This window comes from Balearica regulorum, chromosome 5, assembly GCF_011004875.1.
Source record: "Balearica regulorum gibbericeps isolate bBalReg1 chromosome 5, bBalReg1.pri, whole genome shotgun sequence".
Lineage (NCBI taxonomy): Eukaryota > Metazoa > Chordata > Aves > Gruiformes > Gruidae > Balearica > Balearica regulorum.
In genome coordinates, this window is record NC_046188.1 from 46,882,640 (window position 1) to 46,906,465 (window position 23,826).

Consider the following 23,826-nt stretch of genomic DNA (forward strand, 5'->3'; position numbering starts at 1 on the left):
AACACTGCAAAAATCTTTGAGGGACTTTGGAGGTTTTCTGTGTGTGCATGCATACCGGGCGAGTACTTTCTCTACTGAGGGATTTGAGCAATAAGCTTGCATGCTTAACTTGCACTGAATTTCAGAAGTTGTTTTCAGAGGTGTGATATTAACTGGCAGGTCATCAAGCTCAATAGAGTTAGGTGAGGGCCAGAGTGAGATAGTTGAAGTAAGGTTTTTTGGGTTGGGGTTTGGGTTTGTTTTTTTGTGGGGTGGGGAGGTGTTGTAGGGAGTGGTATATCTGACTGGTTCATATTGTTTTAAGAACTGCATTTGTTTTAAGCATGATGTGGGAATATGAACAGAGATGCTTGTAAGACTGTAGTAGTCAGGGCAGTGATGAGATGTTTTGTCTGAAGTGCTACATAGGCTGCCCCTGGGCGGGTGCGTGGGGGAAACCAAAACCAAAAAGCAGCCAAGCCTTGGAAGCATGAAGGATGTTTTTTCCTTTTGATTAATGTGAAAGTTATTAGCAGGTGGTATGGTTTTAACACAGCTGTAAGGACAGATGAGGTAGGATGAGATCCTTGCCTGCACCTTTGGGATTATGATGAGCAATACTTGGAAGATATTAACGATTTCTTATTCTTACACAACACTTTTTCCTCATCTTTAATATGTAATCTGTGTCATGGAAATTAAAATGCAAGTCAGTTTAATTCTTTTTGCTGTTGTTTCAGTCCCATGGATTGTAAACTTTAGATGTGTGAATTGGTTTAATTAGCATTGGTGTACTCTTTTTTTATATACTCAAGAGATTCTGACTGCATCTGGAAAAGCAACTTTAAGGTGGTGGAAAGGGCTGTCCACAGTGGACTTTGGTCTAGACATGAGGTCTGTCTTATGAAATCTTAGCTGACTAGTTAGAACTATAAATATTATGTCATGATAAAGTTAATATTCTGAGAGTAGGCAAATTACTCATGCCACAGTCTTAGAAAGTAGAACACGAACTGTTAGCTTCATTAGTATGTGTTCTGGGATGATGTATTCCCAAAACAGAAAGTATCAATGTACTGCTATAAGCTTGTGGCATGCATGTGGCCTTTTGGACACTGCATGAGGTGGAAAAGGTTTCTGACAGGAGTGTTCAAGTGAATAGGGCAAAGTCAGTATGAAGGACAGTTATATACATCAGGGCTTCTCAGCATGAAGAAATGAGTCCAGGCAGGGTATGACAGAAGACTATGAAGCTGTGAGTGGCATACGCAAGTGCACACAGCGTTTCTGTCTCTGACCTTGTAGCTCCTATGGCGCATATAATTAAAGGTTGAGACAGTGTACTTGGAAAACACCACTATTTGCTTCCCTTGATCTGATGGTTGCCTGTGACAGCGACTGTCACAGGCAAAATTTTGGCTACATGGACCTTCAGTCTAAGCTACTATTGGCTGCTCATGTGGATAGGCTCAGTTATGCTCATGGATGAATGAGAAATGTTTCTGTTTAAGCTCCATAAGTCAAGAAAACGGCAAAGTTGTCTTCCCGGCGTTGGGAATAGGATGGGTTGTGGAGAAGAGAAATAATTGTAGCAAAGAGAAAAAACAGTTACAATTTACAATGTCTCCTCTTAGTTCTGTGGACTTTCATATGAATAAATCATTTTAGATTTAAATTATAATGCAAGTTAAGCTGAAAAAGTGAACAAAAGCCCAAGTGACTACATGTGATTAGTGGAACAGGGCTGGTCTTCCATCTTCTGAAACAGTTCCCTACAGTGCCCTATATTTCTCTTTCCAGATACCATGGAGATCCAGCCTTTTTGTGCTGTATGGTTTTGTAAGTTCACTGTCTGCCAAAACTGCAGGGTTTACTTATCTGTAGAAGGCTTTTACTCAGTGTTAGTATTAAATATTGTGGCAACATTAGACCTGCAGCCCTCTGTACTAAAGTAAAAATAACATTGCCATGGTCAGTGCTTCCTTGCCAGCTAGCCTATGGATGGCCTGTGTAAAATAACACAGGCATTTCCATCTCTGTACTTGCTCAATCACAGTTTAGTTGCTGGAACTTGCTGTGGTAGCTCTTTTTGTGATACAAAGCACCAAACTCATTTCACGTAGCTCATTTAATAGGGAGGTCTGTCGAGTATATTTGGTTACTCAGACCTATGAACTGGTTCCTTATGAGTCCTGCAGAGTTATAACGTACTGCAGTAATCCCCAAGCTGCTTCTGAAGAGTAGTTTATTTTTGCTTTCAGGTTCCTGAAGGAGTTTCAAAGTGTCATCGGCTGCAAAAAGTTGGAATTATGGATGCCAAGTGAGACAGCAGTGCTTGCATCCTGAACCTGATGCAGAGGGTCTGAATTACCTGTGGGAAAGCAAAGACAATATGACTGTTTTCATATCTCATGGGAGTGAATTACAGCTAGGACTTGTACTTGCCACAAGAGAATACCCAGGTTCATGCACCAATGCAGGTCAGTGACTTAGAAAAATGGAAAATCTGTTTTGTCTGTTGGACTGAGAACTCTAAACTCATTTCACAAGTGAAGGGTTTCAGCAGAACAATTCTCAGTAAAGGAGGGAATTTCAAGCACCTTCATAAACGCAGTGCTGGATGTCTGCCTCCACTGATTTTCTAAATTTTTCTTTTCCTGCCAGAAATCCTTTCTCTTCTAAAAATATTTACTCGACTCTGCATATTGCTGTCTAATCTAGAGATGGATAACATAGTGCTGATTTTAAAATCCTGACTGGTACAGGATATAAGAATGACTTCTAAAATAGTGCTAAAATTAGTTGCTTCAGAACAAATTTTCTAACCTAACACACTCTTCTGGGTGGAGTGTGCTTTCTACGCTCCCCCCTCCCCCTGTAACCACTACTGCCATCCTAATCTTCTAGACCATTTAGTACCCTCCTCTTATCCTAAGTAAAATACAATTGCTGGCTCTGATATTCATTAAGTGATAATCCAGATTAATTCAGACTTTGATGTAGAAACAGGTCCTATTTCATCTGCAAAGAAATCCAGATTGCCCTATGGAAAATGCACACACAGACATGCATGTGCACACACACGCACGCAGTATGTAGAATGCCTTAAAGAAACTGTAGCTAACCACCTTATTAGTATTCCTCCCTCCTCTGTGTTTCACTTGCAGCAACAGAGGGCTGAGCAAAATGCAGTAGAACAGGGACAGAGACAGAGCTGGCAATCATCTCGGTGCAGGCTGCTGAATGTAGGGGGTGGGGGGGATGCAGCAAAGCAAGATTAATAACCTTGCCATAATCCTGTGCACCCTGGAAGGAGATACCTCTGGTGACTGAGCTGTTCTTGTCTTGATTAATTGGACTGAGTGAATGAGTGGCTGGCAATCCACCTGGTTTGGAGGCGACCCCCTGGTTTTGCTGCTCTCTGAATCCTCTACCCATCTGGGAAGGTAACAGTGAGACATACCATCTGCAGCACACACAGCAGCTATTGGAGGCTACTACTGACAGTTTGCACTACAGTTTTTTGGTGAGCAAGAAGCCAGGTATATTGTACAGTTGGATATTTCTGTGCTCAAGATACTGAATTTCCCAATCTGGTCCTTCAGCAACCCCCTACGCTCCCTTTTCCAATTGCCTTTGAGTTCTGGGCTTACTTTTGGCATAGTCTCCTGGATGCATTTTGCTGGGGATGGAAAAGCAGTAAATGGAACCTCTGAAAACTAATTGTTTTGCTTCTGTGTGACTCGAGAAAGAGAAAAGCGAAAAGAATCAAATCCAGCTGGTGGAATTTAAATTTTGTTCTGAGAAGTTTAAAGAGGGACGGCACAAAAGGTAAGTCCAGGGGTTTGTCTATTCGTTCTGTTTCCTTGTTTGTTTCCTGCTTGCTTCTTTGAGCTGGGGAAAAAAGCTAAAACGTGAGTACTGGGTGCATATGGAGTGTTGTGTTTGTAAAGTCTGTGCTTGTAATTTATATTCCCTTTTTACTCCCTTTTCTGTTTTGCGATTTTTTTTTCCTTTTTTTCCCCTCCTCCTTCTCCCCCCTGCCATTTGCACAGTAAAAGTGCTTGCAAAATAGTGATGTATAGTGCTGGAAAATCTTAGTTAAAGAGCACTAGAAAGCTCCTTTCATTTCAAAGGTATTAGAATTTCTAGGGAGATAATTCTTTTTATTAAACCAGCTAAAATATTTGGAAAATCTCTAGAATGGGCAAGAAAAATAGCTCATACAATATCTTCAGTAGAAGTCTCCATATTTTCATAAATCTTGTCTAGTTTTTTTCTCTGCATTTCAGTCAGCTCTGGAATGATGAATATGTAAGTAAAAAGCTGCTTCTGCTGCTGTTAGCAGAAGTAGAAGGTAGCAGAATGGAAATTGAGGATTTGTGCATCAGTTATGTGAAGTTCATATGTTTGCTTCTCATTAACCTCTTGAATGCTGCTGCTTGCTTCCCCCCCTGCCCCCCACCCACAGAATTTATGAAATATGTAGGGCCAAACAGTAATAACTCATATGGAACAGAGTGCCAAATACAAATGTGTCCTTGTGGTCCCTTAATTTTTGGGATGGAGGTGCTACTAAGTGCTCAGGTGACCAAAGTAAATGTCTCATCCAGCATGGTTCATGGCACTCCAGTATTTCTGGCAATCTATCAATCATATGGCTGTGGTGCTACTCGGTGTTTAAACCTGGCACTTATCCTCCCCCTGAACCCCCCCCCCCAATGCAGTTTCTGCAGGAACTGCATGACTGTTGTAGCCTTTCCCATCTTTCCATTAAATAATAGAAATAAAATACCATTGCATTGCAATAGAATTGGAGCTCTCATAGTTGAGGGGTTTTTTATTGCTGCACTGATAGTACTTAGCATTCCCAAGAAGGTGAGAAACCCATCTGTAAATACATTTCAAAGATGCTTGGTTCTCCAAATGGAATTGCTAGGTACTCGCTCTTTCTCAATTATATGAATATGAATGACTAATATTGAAGGATATGTTGTCTGTATGAAAGACTGCGTAGCTGGTTACTTAGTGTAAAAAGACATGGATCAAAATACAGTTCTACTGAATAATCAGTTGTTGAGGGGCTTGTGTTTGTATAGATAGATATGTATGTAAAGAAAAGGAGACTTATGTAAGATTTATAAATACAAGGACACATTAGATAGGATGGACCTTTGATCCATTTGGCACAAAGAAGTGTAATGACCCTTCTTGTAATAGATCCTGTGTTGTAAAGCTAAAAACTTAATGAAAAGGCTCTGCTTCAGAGTAATCAAATCACTTTATGTTATTGCATCCTGTCAGTCAGTCCCTCTATTTCCCACTGGTTTTGCATAATAGCTTTAAAGAGGGATTAAGGAAGAAAGGAGAACTGGTTATAGGTGTGTTTCCCCTCGTTTTCTGGAAGTGATGCTCTGTGTTGCATGAGCCTTTATTCTATATGATTACAACAAACAAATCTCTGAGCCAGATGCAGTTTGCTATAGTTTTCCCTCATTGTACTTTCCTCAAGCCCCATCGCATGTAGCACATGCATCTATTTCAGCAGGCAATAAGCTATGCTCTCTTTTAACTGTGGGGAACAGTCTGTGTGTAATGAGGGCTAAAAAAAAAAAAAAAAGAGTGTGTGTGTGTAGAGAAATGACAACTCATGATTTTTAGAGCCTTACCCTCATTTTAAAATTGAAGTATGTAATGAGACCATCACAGCAGGAATGTTGACTGGATGTATGGAGAGGGGGAATGTTCTGCCTGGAGAGGAAACAACTTTCATATTCTGGGGAAAAAGAAGACGCATTTGCTCCACTAGTATTTCTACGTGTTCTGATGTGTAGGATATAATCTATAGTGTTGTGTTCCCTAAAGTGAGTGGGAGGGTGGTCACCTCTATGCTGGAAAAGAAGTCACTGCTCTCTTGGTATGGTGTCCAGATGTTATTAATCATCTACATCTGTTGATCGTCAACCCTACAGAAGTGAGACTGATGCGGATTTTTTTGCAAGTAGTATTATCTACTTAAATACTGCAGACTAAAGCAAATGCTGGTTATTTTACATTTGAACAGATTCAGTGAAAAGGAAACCTCATGCTTCTTCCTCCCCAATCCTACCTAAGTATTTTTGTTGGTTTAGTAGATTTTGATTAGAACTCTTCCTGGATTTCAATTCTGGCTTCCTAATTATACTGTCATATTTGCTATACTTTGGTTTTGTTTGAACGTCTTATAATATACACAGTATTGTATATAACATAGCATGTTATGTCACGGGATCAATTTTGGTTTCTAATACCATTGCTATTACTATGGCAAGAATGGAAATGGATAGTACTAGCAGGTTTTATGTGGGAACAGGCTTTAGCGCCAGTTGGACCATGTGTGGGTTTTTTTAATGTTCATTTAAAAAGAACTGTGAAAAGAATGTCAAGTGTTTCATTTTAGTGGCCCTTCCATTTTAATTGCGTTTCATAGTGTAACGTCCCGTACGCCTTTAGTCTCACCTAATGTGGAAAATGCTTGCTTCTCTGTACTGTTTGGGTTCTTGTATGAGCTCAATCCACTATGAATTGTACATCTTGCTCAAATATGAAGGGAAGGCCTGCAAGGGTCTTGCAGTGAGTATATCATAGGTAAAGTCTCTCAGCAGGACTATGAGTACAATGAGATTCTCTTGAGCTGAATTATCTAAATCTTGTTTTAAGAATAAGGGGAAGATAAAGAAAACTGAAATTTCTTTTTCACTTAGTTCCAGTTAATTGAGCAGCTTCCTTTTCTCGTTGCTGAAGTCAGTGAACCAGGTCCTAAGCTCCTCCAGCATGTTTCTATCTAAGACCCAGGGTACTTTACACGTGAATTCCTCCTTCCTTCTGAAACAAGATGGGCTGACAACTGGTAAGTCAATCTTGGAGCTCTGCAGTGGCTTGCAAGCAAGGGGAGGATGGGAGACAGGAGATGTACCAGCAATTCCAGGACTTGAACCGAAAGCACAAGCTCTGTGGGATGGCAGAACACGTCGTTTTGATTGCTGACTCATCGAGTTGGTCTGCAATATTATCTTACCTTGATGTGATGACACTGGGCCTGGCTTTGAAATAAGGAGCCAGAAAAGAGTAGTTTATCAGTAAACACACACTGCTTATGAATGTGTACTTCTCTAATGACAAATGGTATGATCACTGGAAATTCCTGTGGGTAGAGTTAGTGATCTTAAATCTGTTACTGTAAGAGATTTAGTAGTAAGTAAAATGTACTGCTTTTAGCCACCTAAGAAAAAAATGAAGTTACAAATATATCGTTTCAGTTGACAAGTTAGTGGGCTGCAGTAAATTACTCCCTCCTCCCCCCCCCATATTGATCTCCTTCCCATTTTTCTTCATTTCATGTCAAAGGATAAAGGTTTAGGAATGAAGGGGACTCAGAACCCAGAATTTCAGTTCCTTATGTTTTGATGAAATTAATGTGAAAGATCATGTATTTTTGTTGAGTTGTATAACAAAAATGCATGAGAAAATGTTGACTTGGACACTGTAGCATTCAGGGGTGGTCCAAAAGAGGAGTGTTGAGAGCATGGTGTACGTACATATGTATTTGCTTCTAGAGGCTGTTACTGTTCAGGTTGATAAGGTAGTGATGGTGTCATTCTCTTAAGATTCAAATGCCTGAGTGATATGCTGAGATTTCTATGGCTATTTCATATTGCTGAGGAGGAAACTTACTCTTTCTGTATTCTCAAAACCTGCAAGATGCTGCAGTGTTAAGAGCTCTTGCTGCCAAACTTAGAGTGGTTATGTAAGGTAGAATCTATTGATCTTGGAGGAGGGTGGTGGGCAGAGATTGCTTCAGAAACTGGAGACTTTCTTTCTCAGAACATAAAGTGGAAAGGCAGAATTATAGCAAGGAATGTAGGTCTCTTCCCTATGTGTACTGAAGAAACTTTCTGTATGGACAACAATTATTTTGTAACTTGCCAGTGTTTCTTTACTCAACTGGCCACCAGTGGTAGGTATTCTGTGTGTACTTTGTGCATCACAAAGGCTAGCAGAAACATCAGTGTAAAACAAAAGCATGCTTAAATGAGGCTCATAACTGTAAATATGAAGGGCTTCTGTTGATGCATTTTTAACATAGCTTTGAGATTGCAACCCATGGCAGGGAGATTTTCCATGAGGCCCATTATTCTAACCTTTTCGATAATTTAAGATGTTGTTTTGGTAGGTTAAATGTATATCAAGTGCTCATGAAGTCCAGCACGTACTAGTAATTAGAGACTGTCAGTTCCAGTCCTGTTGTTCATCCTGTTTACAAGAATAAGAACAGGGTTATATCCTTCTCTCTTTAGCTCCTCTGAAATAGCTGAATTGGTATCAGGTAAAGATACAGACAAGGGAGGTGGGAGGCCCATAACTCCCCCCCCCCCCCCCCAAATGTTTCCTTAATTTGATTTAACTCACTTGGGAGCAAAAGAGTCTTCCCCCTTTCTATTGTTTAGTCATAGAAGAAAATCTTATCAGTGCAACATGGGGCTATCAAGCAGTGGGCACATTTTCCATATAATCTTTGCTTTCTTTTTCTAATTTGTCTAGTAGCTATATAATCTTTACTGTCTTTTTTGCTGTCCTGGAAAGAAACAGGCAAATGAGAAAGCAAAGCAATACTTCTGCACTGTGTATGTGATGGATCACCAACTTATTAAACTAAAAAGATATCATTTTGCTATTATTAGGTAAAGCTAGGGATGGCACTTCTTTGCCTGTGTGCTTTCCTTCTCCTCCTCACCCCCTGCCTTATTGTTGATCAGTTAAGCATTGTTGGAAGCATCGTGCAGTTTTTAAAGGGACAAAGAGAAGGTGAATATTTTGAGATTAGGCCTTTCTACATTGAGGTTGCGTTTCTTTTCAACCTATTTTTATTTATAGGCTTTTCTCTGGAGCTACTCACTATAATAATGTAAACCTATAAATCTTCACTATACCCTCAGTTATTTCAGGAAGAAAATAAGGTACTTTGAAGCTAAATGATCTGCCTACAATTTACTTAAAACCTGCAAGAGCAGTCACCTTCTGGAAAGCAGAAGGTTCAACAGTAAAAATTGGAGAGAATGGAATGGGTGAACTCAAAGTAGGAAGGAAAAATAGTGCAGAGATTACCCCGAAGACAAAAGTAGTTTCATATTCTTGTAAGGGTACAAGCAGGAATTGCATTGTACAGACTGCACATGGAAGAAAATTGTAGTTTTGCATGCAGCGAAAGTGTATTTTGGCAGTTTGGGTGGGGGGAAAATAGGTTGTAGAATGTTCTTTTAAGCATCTCAAGCGTATGCTTCTAGAAATGCCACTTAGGTCCCAAGTCTGCATTTTTATTTTGAACGAGGGTAGATAGAGTAGGGCTAATAACAGGAATGGCATTATCAAAACTCCATAAGGGATTTGGATCTCTCTTGAAAAAGCTTTGAAAACTTAAGCCTTGGACTTTGATTGGAAATTTGAGTTGCATTTTCTTAAGTAAAGGAATATATATTGAGTAAGAATAAATATCAAGTAAGAACATATCTTCCTGGGAATACTGCCTCACCACAGATTCTTCAATTATTGTATTGCAACAGGGTTGTAAATATTAAAGTCATGTTCTTTATCTGTTCAACTATGCAATCGTCCCTCTCAGGGGGAAGTGCAATCTGGTTCTGAGAACAAATAAGATAAGGCACGTAGTTTAGACCCCATTTGAGCGAAAGGAGTGTGTGAACTGTAGAAGGGTGCAGGCTCAGGACAACAAGACACTTTTTATGGTTAGAAGTTTATATGGGTACATGCTAAACTTGAGTTTAGATGGGATTGTTGAGAAAATTATGGGAGTGGTGGGTTCACAACAGTTAACATTTGGATCAGCTGAATTCAGGAAGTCTGAAGAAAACTGAGGCATGCAGAAGATGTAATTTAATATGTACGTATGCAAGAACCTAAGTATCCAGAGATAACAGTCAAATAAAATGACTGATGCATTGAAAATTTGTATCATAAAGGAAGTATTAATTTAACTGAACGTGTAGGTATTTTAACTTCATTTCTGGAAAACCAAGTATTATAATTTCTGGAGTTCTTGAGCTAGACTTTAGAATATTTGACTATGTGCAATTTTTATGTAATCACCCACATATCTTCCAGTGCAAAATGTAAGTCGAAACTGTGTAACCTTTGAAGATTTTTAGTGAGTAAAAAAAATCATGAATGGCTTTATATTATCAGCTCTAGAATATGCAAAGGAATTTGGCTGAGTTAATGTATGGCTGGATTAATGTAACCTGGTTGTCAGGCAGTAAATATCATGCATTTTCTCTCTGCTTCATGTTTCATGTCACGCTTGATCCACAGGGGTTTTTTTGCCTCTGACGTTTCAGTGGATGCTTGCAGTGGAGTGAGCTGTGTGTAGCAGTGCTGCTCAGAAGCACCTCTTGCTTTCCTGTGACCTGCAGCAGAGTATCTGTACGATTTACTGCAGTACAAAGTGGCCTCAGGGGAGCGAGGGTTGTCCTAGTCCTTCTTGGCTCTGTCCCGCCCTGCAACTACAATGCGAGTTAGCAGAGTAGTAAGGGAGAGACAGTATAGCCTGACTTCTTAGCTTTCCTTTTCCTCCTCTGTCATTGATATTCAGGGCTGGCTGCAGCAACCTGATGCCCTCCTTTTACAGAAGTCACAACCCTTTCAAACCACAAAAGATCCCTTCAAACTGGGATTCCCTTGACAATCAGCTTTATAGTTTAAGCAGCTTTATGCAATACTGAAAACAGTGACAGTTGAGAGAGGTAACTAGGAGACTTCTTATATTATAAAGACTTGGCTTGGGAATGTGTGCTTAAGGGTCTTAAGCTGCCTAAAAGAGTCTCTTAATCTGCCTTAATTCTTCTTATTATATTCTTTTTCTGAAGTAGGCGGAGATGCAAGATTTTTCTTTTCATTTAGATGAATAGAGAAGTTCCACACCTGTCTCCAGATATATCAACTCCATTCTGCACTATGCGGGCTTGGGATACCACTTTCTAATAGGTGAATCGTCAAAAGTCCAGATTACTGCTTTAGATTTGTCCTAATTTTAGAGAGATGCATGTCTACACTTCTACCTACACCTGAACTTTTTTCCTCTCTAGGGAAATATTTGCCAACAGGCAAGTGATGTTAATTATGCTCTTTTCCTGTATGCAAAGTGTTAGATCAGAAGTTTAGAAGGAGAGGATGGAATTTCCTTGATCCTATGAGTTCATTCTTCTGAAGACTTGTGCGAAACTTTCCAAGAGTATTAGCCTTAAGGCTATTTATGAAACAGCTCATTTAACATATGGAATGTGTATGTTCTACTAGAAATGTTTACAGAATCTAGAAGGACAGGGGAAACTTAGTAAAAGGTCTGTCCAAAATACTTATTTTTATGTAATGTAACTTCGCATTTGAAATCAAAGCTTTGCTGTGAATCATGGGCATTTCAATGATTATTCCTTCTAGCACTTAATGGAAGCTTTTGAAGTCCAGCAATGGAGAAGCCTAACTTATTTCATCATCTCTTATCCATGACATATAAACCTACCTCCTTGTCTCTGGCTAGGGATGAACTGATTTGAAGTCTTTCTGGTGTTGTCACAGGAAATATGCTTCACCACCACCACCTTTGTCTTTATGCTTTCAGATATGGGGAGGGGTACTTCAGGAGAAAAATGTTATAAAGTGATGATCTTGAGGATGTAGAGGAAGTAGCAATGAATAAAGCTACTACTCTGATATTCATAAACATTTCCTTTGCTAGTGGAAGTGAATTTTGTGTTCTATTGAGGGAAGTAATGATTTTTCTAAATCTATGAATATTTGACAAAATACCACATATTTCTAAGTGTAACATAAGTAATTATTTCCTAAGGTTATTTTGTCGAGGTTAAATGTCTATTGTACAATGAAAGTGCTCTCCTTTTTTATCAGCCTGAGCTTTTAACACTTAAATTTGTTTACTTCTGAATGTTGCTGATAGTTGCCTCTTTCTTTCTGTATTGCTTAACTGTAATTGGTGTACTAGAAGGCCCTCGTCCAGGCCCTCAGGCAATGGAAATGAGTAGGTAGCTCCAATAAGGATGTCAGTTTATGAGAATAAGCATTTGGCCTCCAGTTGTTGTTCTACAAATTATTGTCTAAATAGTACTTTTCAAATGTAGGTGCCTTTCTGCAATCACTTCAGGCTTAGGCATGTTTAATTATTTAAGCCTAGTGGTAAGCACTACAAGAAGCAGTGGAGAAAAGGTCACTGGAGGAAGAGCAGCATGTCTTCCACAAACAGCCCTGATGTTGCATTTGATTTTAGTAGGATAATGCAGACACTAGAAAACATTAAGAATTTAAGGTTACATGGGCTTTGTAACATTGTTAGTAATGGGACTGGAAATTGCCCTCTGTTAGTGTAATACTCTGTTTGAATTTTTAATATTGCGAAGGAAGGGAAATACATTAATTGTTTCAGTTTCTAAAATGAATGATGAATACACTTCTTTTTATGGCAACTATCGTGTTAGGAGGTAATACCCCTTAAACAGCTAATACAATTGCAAAAATTAAAAAGCTATCATTATCATAGCTACACTAAAAATGTTTTGGGCAAGACTACTAGTGTAAAACTTTTTTTTAACATCCTATCTTAAGGTCTGCTACTTGCTCTCTAATATTTTCCTTTTTTCTAGAGTTCTCAATTTTATTTTTATGATTTGAGGTTAATATTGAGGAGGAGTTGATGAGTGGGTAATAGGAAATGAAAGTAACAATTTTAGCCCTTGTTTTTGCCCTAGATTGGAAGTCTTTGTTGAATTCCATTGTTTATATGGGCTTTGTCTCCCAACAAAAGAAAATAATACATTTAATCAATACTTTTGTTGCCCTACTCATTAGACATACTAACCCCCGATCAAGTAGGCAATATGCACTGCCTTTAAGTCTCAGGTAGTGCTCTAGCCCTTTTAGGGGGAGGGAGCAGTCTCTTTTTCTGTGCCTGTTGACATTATGGAAGTTCAGGTAGCTGTGGTTAGAACAACAGTCTTATATTTTTATCTACTATAACCATATGCAGATACTATGTGATTTGTCTTGCTTGCTTTTGCTTTCTCTGTGGCCTGTTTTCCTGTAGGGTAAAGAATGTATAGATTTATATACTGTATAGACTACTAAAACTGTTACTGAGCTATTGCATTAAGCTGGTAGATTGCTCCCCCAGTGCCTGGCTACTACCCCTCAGGACAGAAATGAGAAGCTTCCCTGCCACCACCTTCTGTACTCCTGACACTTCTGCTCTTTCTGATTAACTTGCTTTCTCTGTATTACAGTAACAAATATCTTTAATGACATTTCATTATACATACAATGCCCTGAGTTTCATAAGATGAAGAAATGCTTTTACTTGCTTGGGCTTTCAATCTTTACTTGCAGGCACTCAGCAAGCAGTAATAATTTTTTTTAACTTATTGTTGAATGGCTATTAAAATTCAGTCATTTTGTGAGACAAAGCAATATCTCCCTTCTGAGATCATACTATTTAACTTGGCGGAACTGAAACAAAACAAGATGCACAATCAATGCAATGCAGTAAGGGTCAAGGCTGTAGTTCAGGTATATGATATTTTACTACCTGTGGCCTTTAAAGCCAAAATTATTCTATTAAGCTGCTCCTCCACAGGCAGGAGTGAAGATCAGAACACTGGTGTTGCCTTACTGCTGCCTTCTGCATTACCTTCAGTGGCCAAACAGGTTTAAAATTATACTGGTGGGACAGGGACCAGTAGGGTGGGACAGGGATGAGAGAGAAATGGATCATGTTGGAGACACCTACATCTAACTACCTGCACCGAGGACTGATGCAACTGCCATTCATGGTGGATGAGAGGGCAATAAAGGTGGGGCACCACATCAAGATAGTGGGCAGCCCTCATGTCATTTTAGGGTATAAGGAGGAGCTAGACTATTAACAAGGTTAGTTTTGGTTTTGTTTCTAAATAGTGCCTTTTTTTTTTTTTTTTTGGCTTGCTTGCCTGCCCTATGCTGGTAAGGATGGAGATGAAATACGCAAGCAACTTCTGACTCATTCTCTTCCACACCAGCTAGTCCCAATAATAATTTGAGAAACATTAAGCAAGAGTTGAGTCACTGAATCAACCATGAAGTTCTGACTTGCTGTATTGGAGGTGATGTCTCACTTTCCATTGTGTTGCATAGCCCCTGGTTCGCAGTGGGTGTGAAGCTCCAGGCATGGTTTGTACTGCAGCTTTACACTAATACCTCGTGTTACAAATCACGCTCTGGAATTGCAAGGTTGTTTGTGTTTCCCTTAAGGGTAGAAACAACAGAAGCAGAACTGAGGGATTGGTTTGAATAATAGAGATGAATATTACAAAACCCATGCAGGTGCTGTGCTGCTTTAATTGCTCTGTAGCTGCATAGGGAAACCAGAGGACTGATACCGCGCTCTGAGGACACTGACAGGTAAAACTGAGAATAGTCGGACCTTGCGGCACTGGGGCTTAAAGACCCTCCAGCAGCCCAGCCAGCTCATCCCAGCAAAGGATCTACTTGCAGCGTTTGGTAAAATATCCCCTGTAGCAAGAGTTTTAAAGAAGATAAGGCCGTGGTGCATGAATCTACAGTCACAGATTTAGAGGAACCTCTGCCCTCCTGAAGAAGATCCATATGGCTTTTAATGGTTATGAAGATTATACCCTTCCATTGAAAAGTAATAGGCCTACATGGTGATTACTCTTTAAATTTATGGGATGTAATAAAACACTAATATAGCACTTTCCTGTAGAACTTGTTGAACTATCCCATAGCATAATGTTTGGGATATAATTTTCTATTGAACTTGATGGGAGGATCCAAAAATAGAAAACTGATTAAAAAGTAAATTTTTTTTCCCCTCGGTGTGTATTCCTTACAGAGCAAATATATTTACATTTAGGATTTTATCTAGAGTTGAAGCATAAACCAGCAGCATAAATTCTTACCCCATTGCTTCTGTTGTGGTACAGAGGATACATTTAAAATGTTAAGTAAACTTGCTGTTAATGTTACTTCTATGTTTAAGGCTTCATCTGTGTTAGGTAAAACAAATATCACAACAGCGTAATCAGGAGAGGTTGTTTGAGAGAAAATTTTTTTCCAAATCAGAATAAGATGAAGAAGCACTGAATCCTTTAAGATAGCCCCTACCGTCCTCTGCATAAATCTAACTACAGTTTAAATAATACAATTGGCAATACTTGAGTCTCGTTATGGTGTTCCGTCACTGTCAGAACAAGGTTGAGTCTGTATCAAAGTACTTTGGTCTACTTTGCTTTATGAAATAACTCGAGTTGACTTCACGTTTTGATCTCAAATCTTCATGAATACAGATACCACTCTTGTCTCTGCTTTCTTCATTGTTCTCTTAACACTGCACAATAATTTTTTCAGACTTTGGTGAGGGAGCAGCACAATATGTATTTAGAAATGCATTCCTTTTTTCATATCTACAGCTAGAAATAATGCAGGTGTGTGTGTCTGCATATACATACACACACTTATCTATTCCTTCAGAAGGTTCAAGTGCTTCTGTCATACTTCTAGAACAGAAACAGATTTTCTGCTCAAAACATGAAAACTTCTTGTACTTCTGAGGTTAACAATTATCAGTGTTCCTTCAGATGACCTTCTCTTTTCTCCTTTTCCTATAGTCTGTGGAAGCAAGGTCAAGTTTCAACTGAAGAGTTGGAGCCAGTGTTTCCAATTCCCCCTGCCTTGTCTCCAAAAATCAGTTGCAAGTTTTGCTTACTACAGTTCTTTGGCTCCTCTCCTATAGAAGATGATCTGAGTGGTTTCTCCTCTGGCCAGTTTTTTGGAAAGATTGTATCTGGAGCCAAAGCAGTAAAAGACAGTATTTCAGTAAGCCCTATCTCTGCTTTAAATCTTTCAAGCTTTTCCCTTTGCTGTTTTTTTCCCAGACTGTTCACTGAGTTTTATCATGATTGAAAGTAGACAGTTTAAAAATCAGTTTGTTTTCTTGGTGACCTGCTTTATGCACAGCTCTTAAAGAAGCGTGATTTCTAAATCCAGTGTATCGTGGTGCAGCATTAGCCTTGGGAACACGAAGCCACCAGCAGGGCTCGTGAGCCCCGGTTCAGGGTGATGTCTCTCACCTAATTGCAGCTCGAAAGGGGACAGAGCGGGTGCGGAGGAGGCTGTGGGCGCGGGGGCCGCTGGGGGGGCTGTGCTCCCCGCCGGGCAGGCGCTTCTCGCCGCCGGGCAGGACCGGTCCCGCCGCATCCTCCCGACTCTGCCGGGTTTACCTCGTTAAAGCCGAGTTCCTCTAAGCAAAGATAGGGCGGTGGTTTTAACAAGTAATTATTTCATTAGATGCATGTATTGGTGTGGCTTAATATGCGTACAGGCAAGTACATCAATCCAATGAAAATCGGGTAAAATGCATTCATTACCTCTCATAATCCTCACTCCCCTTTTCTCATAACAACAACTTCTCTAATACAGAAATTTAATTGTGTCATTACTTACTTTTGACCTAAAAAGCTATCTAAAGTTCAGGGCATTAACTACTCTCTTAGGAAGAGATGTTGATGAAAGTAACTTGGCTTTGCTGAAGCAGTTCACTGAGTAGGGAAACTGTTCTAAACAGCAGAACAATAATCTAGGCTTATTTCAGACACTGATCAGGCAGAAAAGAAGGCTTTAATCTGTAGGGGAAGTGTCAGGAGGGTTTTGTTTGTGATGTATCAATGTTTTGATTGCTCCCCCTGATCTTTTGTGTGTGTGTTCCTGGACTGAGGAACGTGAATGGTCAGTAAGCCATCTCTGTCCCCATCTGTGTTAAAAAGAGTGCAGAGGTCTGTGTGTAAGGTACTTGATTCCATGAAGGAAACTAAAACAATCTTGGAACTAAAATGGATAATGGTTATTCACACAGAATAGTGAAAACGTTTTAAAATTATGACAACCTTTTCTTTCCTAGATGGAAGAACACAGATGCTCCATCCCCTCTTTTATTTTTTTTCTTTTAAGTTTTTCTGCACTGTTTGTTCTACCACAGGGTTCTTTTGCCAGAGTGGATCTGGTTAGTGTGGAGTGTCAGAAAGTAAATGACAGTACTTTGGATCTACAAAGTGCTTTTCAAATCAGTGTCTTGTTTAGTTTCTAGATGCATAATGAATATTTTCCCTTGAGAGAGAGACGAGCTGGATGGTTACGCTAAAATAGCTATTAGGGTTATCCTTAGGAAGCAGAGTAAAATCCCATTGAGACAAATATCACATGTTCAGAATTCTTGTTTCATAAGTCATGTAGGTTTTGGTGTGTATAATCACATCACTTTAGCACATGACCCAGGTAAAACTACTTCTTGAGTCATAAAGTCTTAAAGTTGCAAGACCTGAAATCTTCAGTTCTATCCTAAATGAAAGCTCTTCACTGAAGTGCTATGGTAAAGGGCTAAACTTTGTGCAGATTCAAGAGCTGTAAAATATTGAAGTTGTCTTTAATAATCTCAATTTAAAACTGGCCCAAATAGAAGTTATGACTATAAAAATGAAACCTAAGTCTCTATCAGTAATCCAGTCATGTCTAGCCCCTAATGATTTAGAAAGTGATAACATATCTATAGTGTACCAGTATAAGAGTATGTGACTGAATCTGAATAACTGTTATCTTAATTTCTGTGTTTCTGACTCTTGAAGTATGATATCTTATTATTCTTGCCTGCTATGTAAAACTACTCTTGCAGTAGGAAATTCAGTGGCTTGATTTACAGTTGGACTAAGTGATTTCATAAGTCATTAATACTTAGGAATTCAGCAGTATGGAAAAAAAAAATCAAACCCAAGAAACAACCACCCAGTGTTCTACTTATTTTAGTGTAAGCATGTTTAATTTTAGACTCAACCTGGAAATACAATGTGTTCTCTTTCTTGTCCTCCATTTAAAAAAAAAAAAAATTACTAAGAAAAACAAATCTGTATCTGTAAAATGGAAGTGTCCATGAAGTTTGTAAGCTTAGAGAGAGAAAATGGTCCTTGAAGTCATTCAGGACTATCGTGAAAAGCCTTGTGGAGACAGGACTATGTTTCTTCTGGATTTCTTTCAACTATCAAAATTTCTTTGAGAACCACCAGCCTTTGCTTTTCTGAAAACACATTACTCCTTGTGGCAGCTGCTTAAATGGCAGCGGATGCCAGGACTTTATATGTATATGGAAGGTCATGGCACAAATCAAAACCATATGCATAGAGGACCGTAATACATCTGTTACTGGTAACAAGATGCATTAACGTGATGGAAGTGATCCTAATTCTAATACGCACATAGGAAAGGGGGAAGATGGGTGCTCGTAGTAATGCATGCTAGAGATTTATCTCTTTAAAGCACTTTAAAGCCATTTAAAAGTGTTTCTTTCAGCATCCTCATGATAAAAATTAGTAAATGTTCACTTTTCAGACAGAAAATATATTGAGATATTGGCAATTCTGGTGTGTTTGTGTTGGGGTAACACTTCAAGAACTCCTTGCTACTAAGCTAATTCTTACCCATTCATTACGTTTTCATAAGGGTAAACATCTTGGTCATATGGGGTATTCTGTGAGCTAGAAATCTAGTGCAACACTGAGTGTTTCAATTAACTGGATGTTATAAATGCCCCTTCAGAAGAATCCTTCTGCATATTTAAATTGTGCATATAAAATAAACTTGTAATGAAACTTGCCATGGTTTACCTCTGTGCTGCAAGTTAATGTATTTATCTTTCTCTTTTTTTTTTAGGATGTTTAAGAATGAAGAAGTAGGTTATCACATGGCAAGCTACTTCCGTATATCTCTTTAAAGGACTAGAACAGAAGCATGAATTAGGAAAAAAAATATCAGAATATCATCTTGTTTTTTTTCTTTAGCTGTTAAGAGTAATATCAGTGTCCAAAAGATGTGGTTTGCAGCACTGTAGTTGAGCCTTTCTCCTGCTTAGAACTGGGCACTTATAATAGTTTGTGTAGATGGAGGTAATTCCAGAGGTTTTTTTGAAAACAGTTATTTGCTTCTACTTCTGTATCACTTTCTTTTCTTATCTGCATAAACTTAGTATTTTTCTGGGAAGAAAGGCATTTTTCTTTTCCTCTAGAAATCTCACTTGACATTTAGCAAGGGAGGTTTGTAAGAATGTCAGATTGATGAGAGCTGTTTACTGAAGTCTCACCATGTTCGTTCAGCTGAACAATATCTGTTGTTAACAGCCATAATTATTATGAACAGGTTTAAAAGGACAAGCTTATTGCTGTACTTTGGCAACATACTTTTGAGCTGGTGGTTACACAGTAGTAATACTTGGCACATTACATTGCTTTTATCTTCAAAGTGCTTACAGATATTGACTAATTAAATGCATTGGAGGCTATCTCTAGGTCTCTTGGTTGGGGGACAGTAAATAACTGCTTCTTCATTTCTATTGTACAATTTGTGAGTGTTTAGGTTTATAATGACAAGCAACAGATAAAGATGTGACCCTTGTGGTTGAGGTATGACTCTTAAGTTTTGCTAAAGACTTTCAGACTTGGTTTCACTTTACCGTACAACCTATGGGAATTCAGTAATGATAAAGCCTTTCTTTTTTGGTAAGAAAAGAGAGCACAGGTGTGGCTATGCAAACAAGATGAGGCAGCAGGATCACCTTCTGAAGGTGCTAGAAGCTGCTAAGAGTGAGAGAGAAGTTCCAGGAGCCTTGGGATAATCAAATAAATTGAGTTTTGCACTTAAAAATGTGCAGTATTTTCAATAGAAGCAGCCTGACCCATAAGTTGCATTACTGAATCTTATAGTCCTTTTAGTTTTTACCTAGGATTTCTTTCATCGGGGAGTTTCTACTGATGGCTATTCTGCAAAGAAAAATGGAAGCAAAGGCAGCTTACTGGACATAACAGAATTGTCACGTGTTTTCTAATGTTTCTTAGTTAGCCAAGCGTGGGATGCTTAAGGAAAAAGAGATTCCTGTGACAGATTGAGTATCTTTTACTTTATTATGCAGATAGCTCTGGGCAGATATGTAATCAGATAAGTACTTAAGCCTAGGCTCTAGTGACTGTTTTTTGCTACTTGATAAAAAGATCGTTTCATAGTAGCCTAAGTGGTAAGTGGGCCATACGTTTGGAACAGAAAGCACACATTTGGCCAACTGTCAGTATTGAATGTACCTGACAGAGAATGGGACAACATGTCTTAACTATGTATTTCATGTTAGCTAGAAATCATGATGTGGCTAAATAGTTACTGCAAATGCAAAGCTCTTTTCCCTATGTTTTTGAGAGAACATCACATTTGTGGAAGTATTTTTGCATCGGTCCTCCTTTTAGTTTGTGGCAGAGGGGGAAATACCTACTTTCCTTAAATTTCTCTGTAGGTTTGGAGGAAGGTGATTGCACATGAGTTTCAATACAGGAATTTAGAAGGATCATAAACTGTGTCATTTGCTGTTTGGGCATTTATATACATCATTGCCAGCAGTATGAAATAATGTTTAGCTGATTGATATTCCTAGTTAACTGAAGTGTGCTCAGAACAGCTGTACTGAGCTTGAAACTGAGACACATTTGAGCCTTTTAGACTTGAGAGCAATCAAGAGATCTCAAAGCTGGATTTTCTTAGATCTTGTGTGCCCTTTTTGCGTAAGCAAGCAGAAGTCACTTTAAAAAGTTCTACACGCTTCCTAATTGTTATTGTGGTGTTAATAGCTACATTTGTTTCAAAAGGCTAGTATGCATTGTAGTGATCTCTTCATAAACTGGCCTTTATTTGGACACATGAATCGGAATTGAGCTTTTAAAAATGCATGCCTTTGTTCCCTCTGGCATTTTTTACATTCAGTTATTTTAGCTTTACACCCTCCCCTTCCCTTCTTTATATATCTGCAGTTTTGGACAAAGTATTGCTTGTGATCATGAAACACTCTGGCTGGCTTGCTGACATAGCTGGGAATTTGTAGTCCCTGTCTCTCTGGGTTGAGTTTTTAGCCAGCCAAGTATTGCTTTTCTTTCAACTCCTGAGGTGCTGATAAATAATTAATGAGAAGATCTCCACCTTTCTGTTAGCTTGCTAGCTAACTAAGGCAGTGAGTCTTAGTTCCTACTTTACAACTACTCTTTTGGAGAAATCATCTGAACTGACCCTGAATAGCATTGCTGACTTTCTGTCTCTGAAATCAAGACATTCAATCTGGGGGAAGGGGGTTATTCACAACCTTTAAATATACAAAGCTGCGGGGTGTGCTTTTTGTGATTCCTGTTTACTTACCTATTTAGTGATGTCTCGTTATCAAGTATTATATTAATTTTGGGAATGATTTCTGGTGAAATGGAGCTTGTGGAGGGAGAGACCAACCACTTTGAGGCTAAAAAGCAGCTAGATTGAAGGACAACCTCATAGAGCTGCAGGTTTGGAAGCATGTCAGAATGGTATCTGTCCATATGTCTGTCCACAGAAGGATCAGCTATACTCATGTCACTTTTGGCAGATGTCTGATTTCTTTTTAAAGACCTGCAATGATGAAGACTACACAGACTCCCTAAGCAAATTTGTGCTTTACATTAAGCTACTGAGCTGTCATTAAGAAGTTGCCTGTAGAGCTTGAATATTATAAACACAACTGATAATATTAATGCTGTCAGTGCCCTCATCCATGCACCAACACACCCATCCTTATTCCCACCAGCATGTGCCTGATGATTTCACAGATTATGGTCTTTTAATTAGAGCATGGCAAATCCTGCCAGAGATTGACGTTCCCAGGCCCAGTGCAGTTTTGCATATTCTGCCAGGCTATTGCTGGGAAACCTGGGTGTTCACTTTCTCGGGGCTGGTTCTGGGGAGATTGCAGGAATTTCTTCTGGAACTTGATTGAGGAAAGAGATGCTAAGGATAGTCATGTGAAGAACTCTTATTTAGGGTTTAATTTCTTCCTAGTACCTTGTGGTTCACTATCTGAAGTAATTTTCCTTATCATGTGATCTTCCCTCCAGCAACTGAGTATGTTTTCATAAACAGCACATAATGGATCTGATGATACTTTGAGTAGGGATAAGTTTCCATACCCAAAAGGTAGGGATACCAGATAAGTGATAAGAGCAGATGGCACTGTCATTATCAGAGGAAAGCAGCTAAAGAGGTTGCTTGAGAGGGGGAAATGAATCAAAGAATGCTGTTCATAAGAATGCTCACAGCTGTCTTTACATATTTACCATTTTAGATTAGGCTTATACCTTCTTAAGCCAATTTTGCTGTTTTACTCTGCTTTCAGCTACAGGTGTGTCCTCCCACGGTGTCCCTTACTACTTTGCTCTGTAGGCACAGAACTGTGTCAGAGCTGTTCATCTAGAAAGTGGCTGGGCAGGAGAACATAGGACAGAAACATTCTCCCATGGTTTGAATCTGAGTCTCAGAGTCCCAAGTGACCAAGTGGAGGAATGGAGATGGGACAAGGTGGGAATCATGCCAGTTCTTGAAAACCTCCAGTCTTGCACAAGTATCTGGAGCTAAGCAATCTCCTTGCTTATTTCTCCAAGTGCTCTATCTGGTTTGATCTGCCATGTGCGTTTACTTCTTTGTAGCGCTTATTTGCTAAGACTTAGGAAGTCTCCATAATGTAGCTGCATCTTGATCATCTTCCCTTTCTAGGTAGTTACATCAGCTAGATTCTCTAGAAGATGGATCAAGTCAGTGTTGAAACTTTAAGCCTTTTAGCTAGGCTGTGGGGAGAAATGCTGTCCAATGATCTTGGCTTGGGGCTAGAAAATGAAGTTTCTGCATGTTATTCCCTGACTCGTGAATAGGTTTTTGTCACACACACCTCCCACCCCCCAATAACAACAAAAACCCAAACCAACTTTCTGTAAAGCTGGGCCTGGGAACGTAGTGTTCACCAGTCTTTGGCTGCCTGGAGAAATGTTTGCTGGTTGTAAAGTGCTTAGAGACCTCAGTACACGACTATAATACAAAATATTTTGTCATAGTGTCTTTGTCTACTTTGCATGTCACTTTTCTCATTTTTTATTTATTTCTTATTATCATCTGTGTTTGGTGTTTTGTTGGATTTTTTTTTGTTTTGTTTTGTTTGGTGTCCCCCCCCCAGTGTGAATCCTAGCTCATAGAAATGTTTCCTTTAGACTTTTTGGTTTGGATTTTAAAATATGATTGAAAGTGGTGTTTTTCCTCTCCTGAATCCTTGTTTTTGTTCTATTGCTGTTCAGTTGTTTGGTTCATATATCATGTGTTACTGTTTTGGTTTTTTTTCCTACTTATTATTTTGTTATGTTCTTAAGAGCCTAAGAACTAATCTTAATTGTGCTATATGTTGTGCAAACGTAGGAGGAAGATGATTTCTCCCTGCAAGATCCTGTGCTTTCATGTGTGAAATGCGGACCAAAGATTGTTCAGACACAGAGATAAGAAAATATGGCGTGTGAAAGGTGCTTAATGTATTAAGTGTGATACAGGCAAAAAAAAAAAATCTAATTTAGGAGTCAGGTTCTCTATTTACAGTCCTTTGCACACCTTTCCAAGAGATGCATTAAAACTGCATCACCTGAAGTGATGATCTAGCAGTCAGCTCCCTGAGATAGTGCTCTTTGCATGCAAAGGGAAGGAATCTATGAAAGAGCACGTTCCTCCGTGGCTCCTTATTGTGCTAATTAGCTGAGACAAAACCCTTTTCCGCCTTGCTATTCTGCTTGCAAAAGCAGAACGGTGCTGTCTGCCGTTCGGCTGCTGCCCGCAGCGAGTGCCCCGCGGCAGCGCCGCTCTGCGCTGCAGCACGCCTCT

General features: G+C 39.2%; 1 protein-coding gene across 4 annotated transcripts in view; it reads left to right on the top strand.

Moving 5' to 3' along the window:
- The first annotated feature begins 3,188 nt into the window (after positions 1-3,188).
- LRRC4C (leucine rich repeat containing 4C) overlaps positions 3,189-23,826 on the top strand; it is a 571,899-nt gene continuing 551,261 nt past the window's right edge. For all 4 annotated transcript variants that reach the window (XM_075754721.1, XM_075754728.1, XM_075754722.1 and 1 more), the window contains exon 1: positions 3,189-3,810. The gene's annotated coding sequence lies outside the window, so the exon portion shown is untranslated. The remainder of the gene's footprint in view (positions 3,811-23,826) is intronic.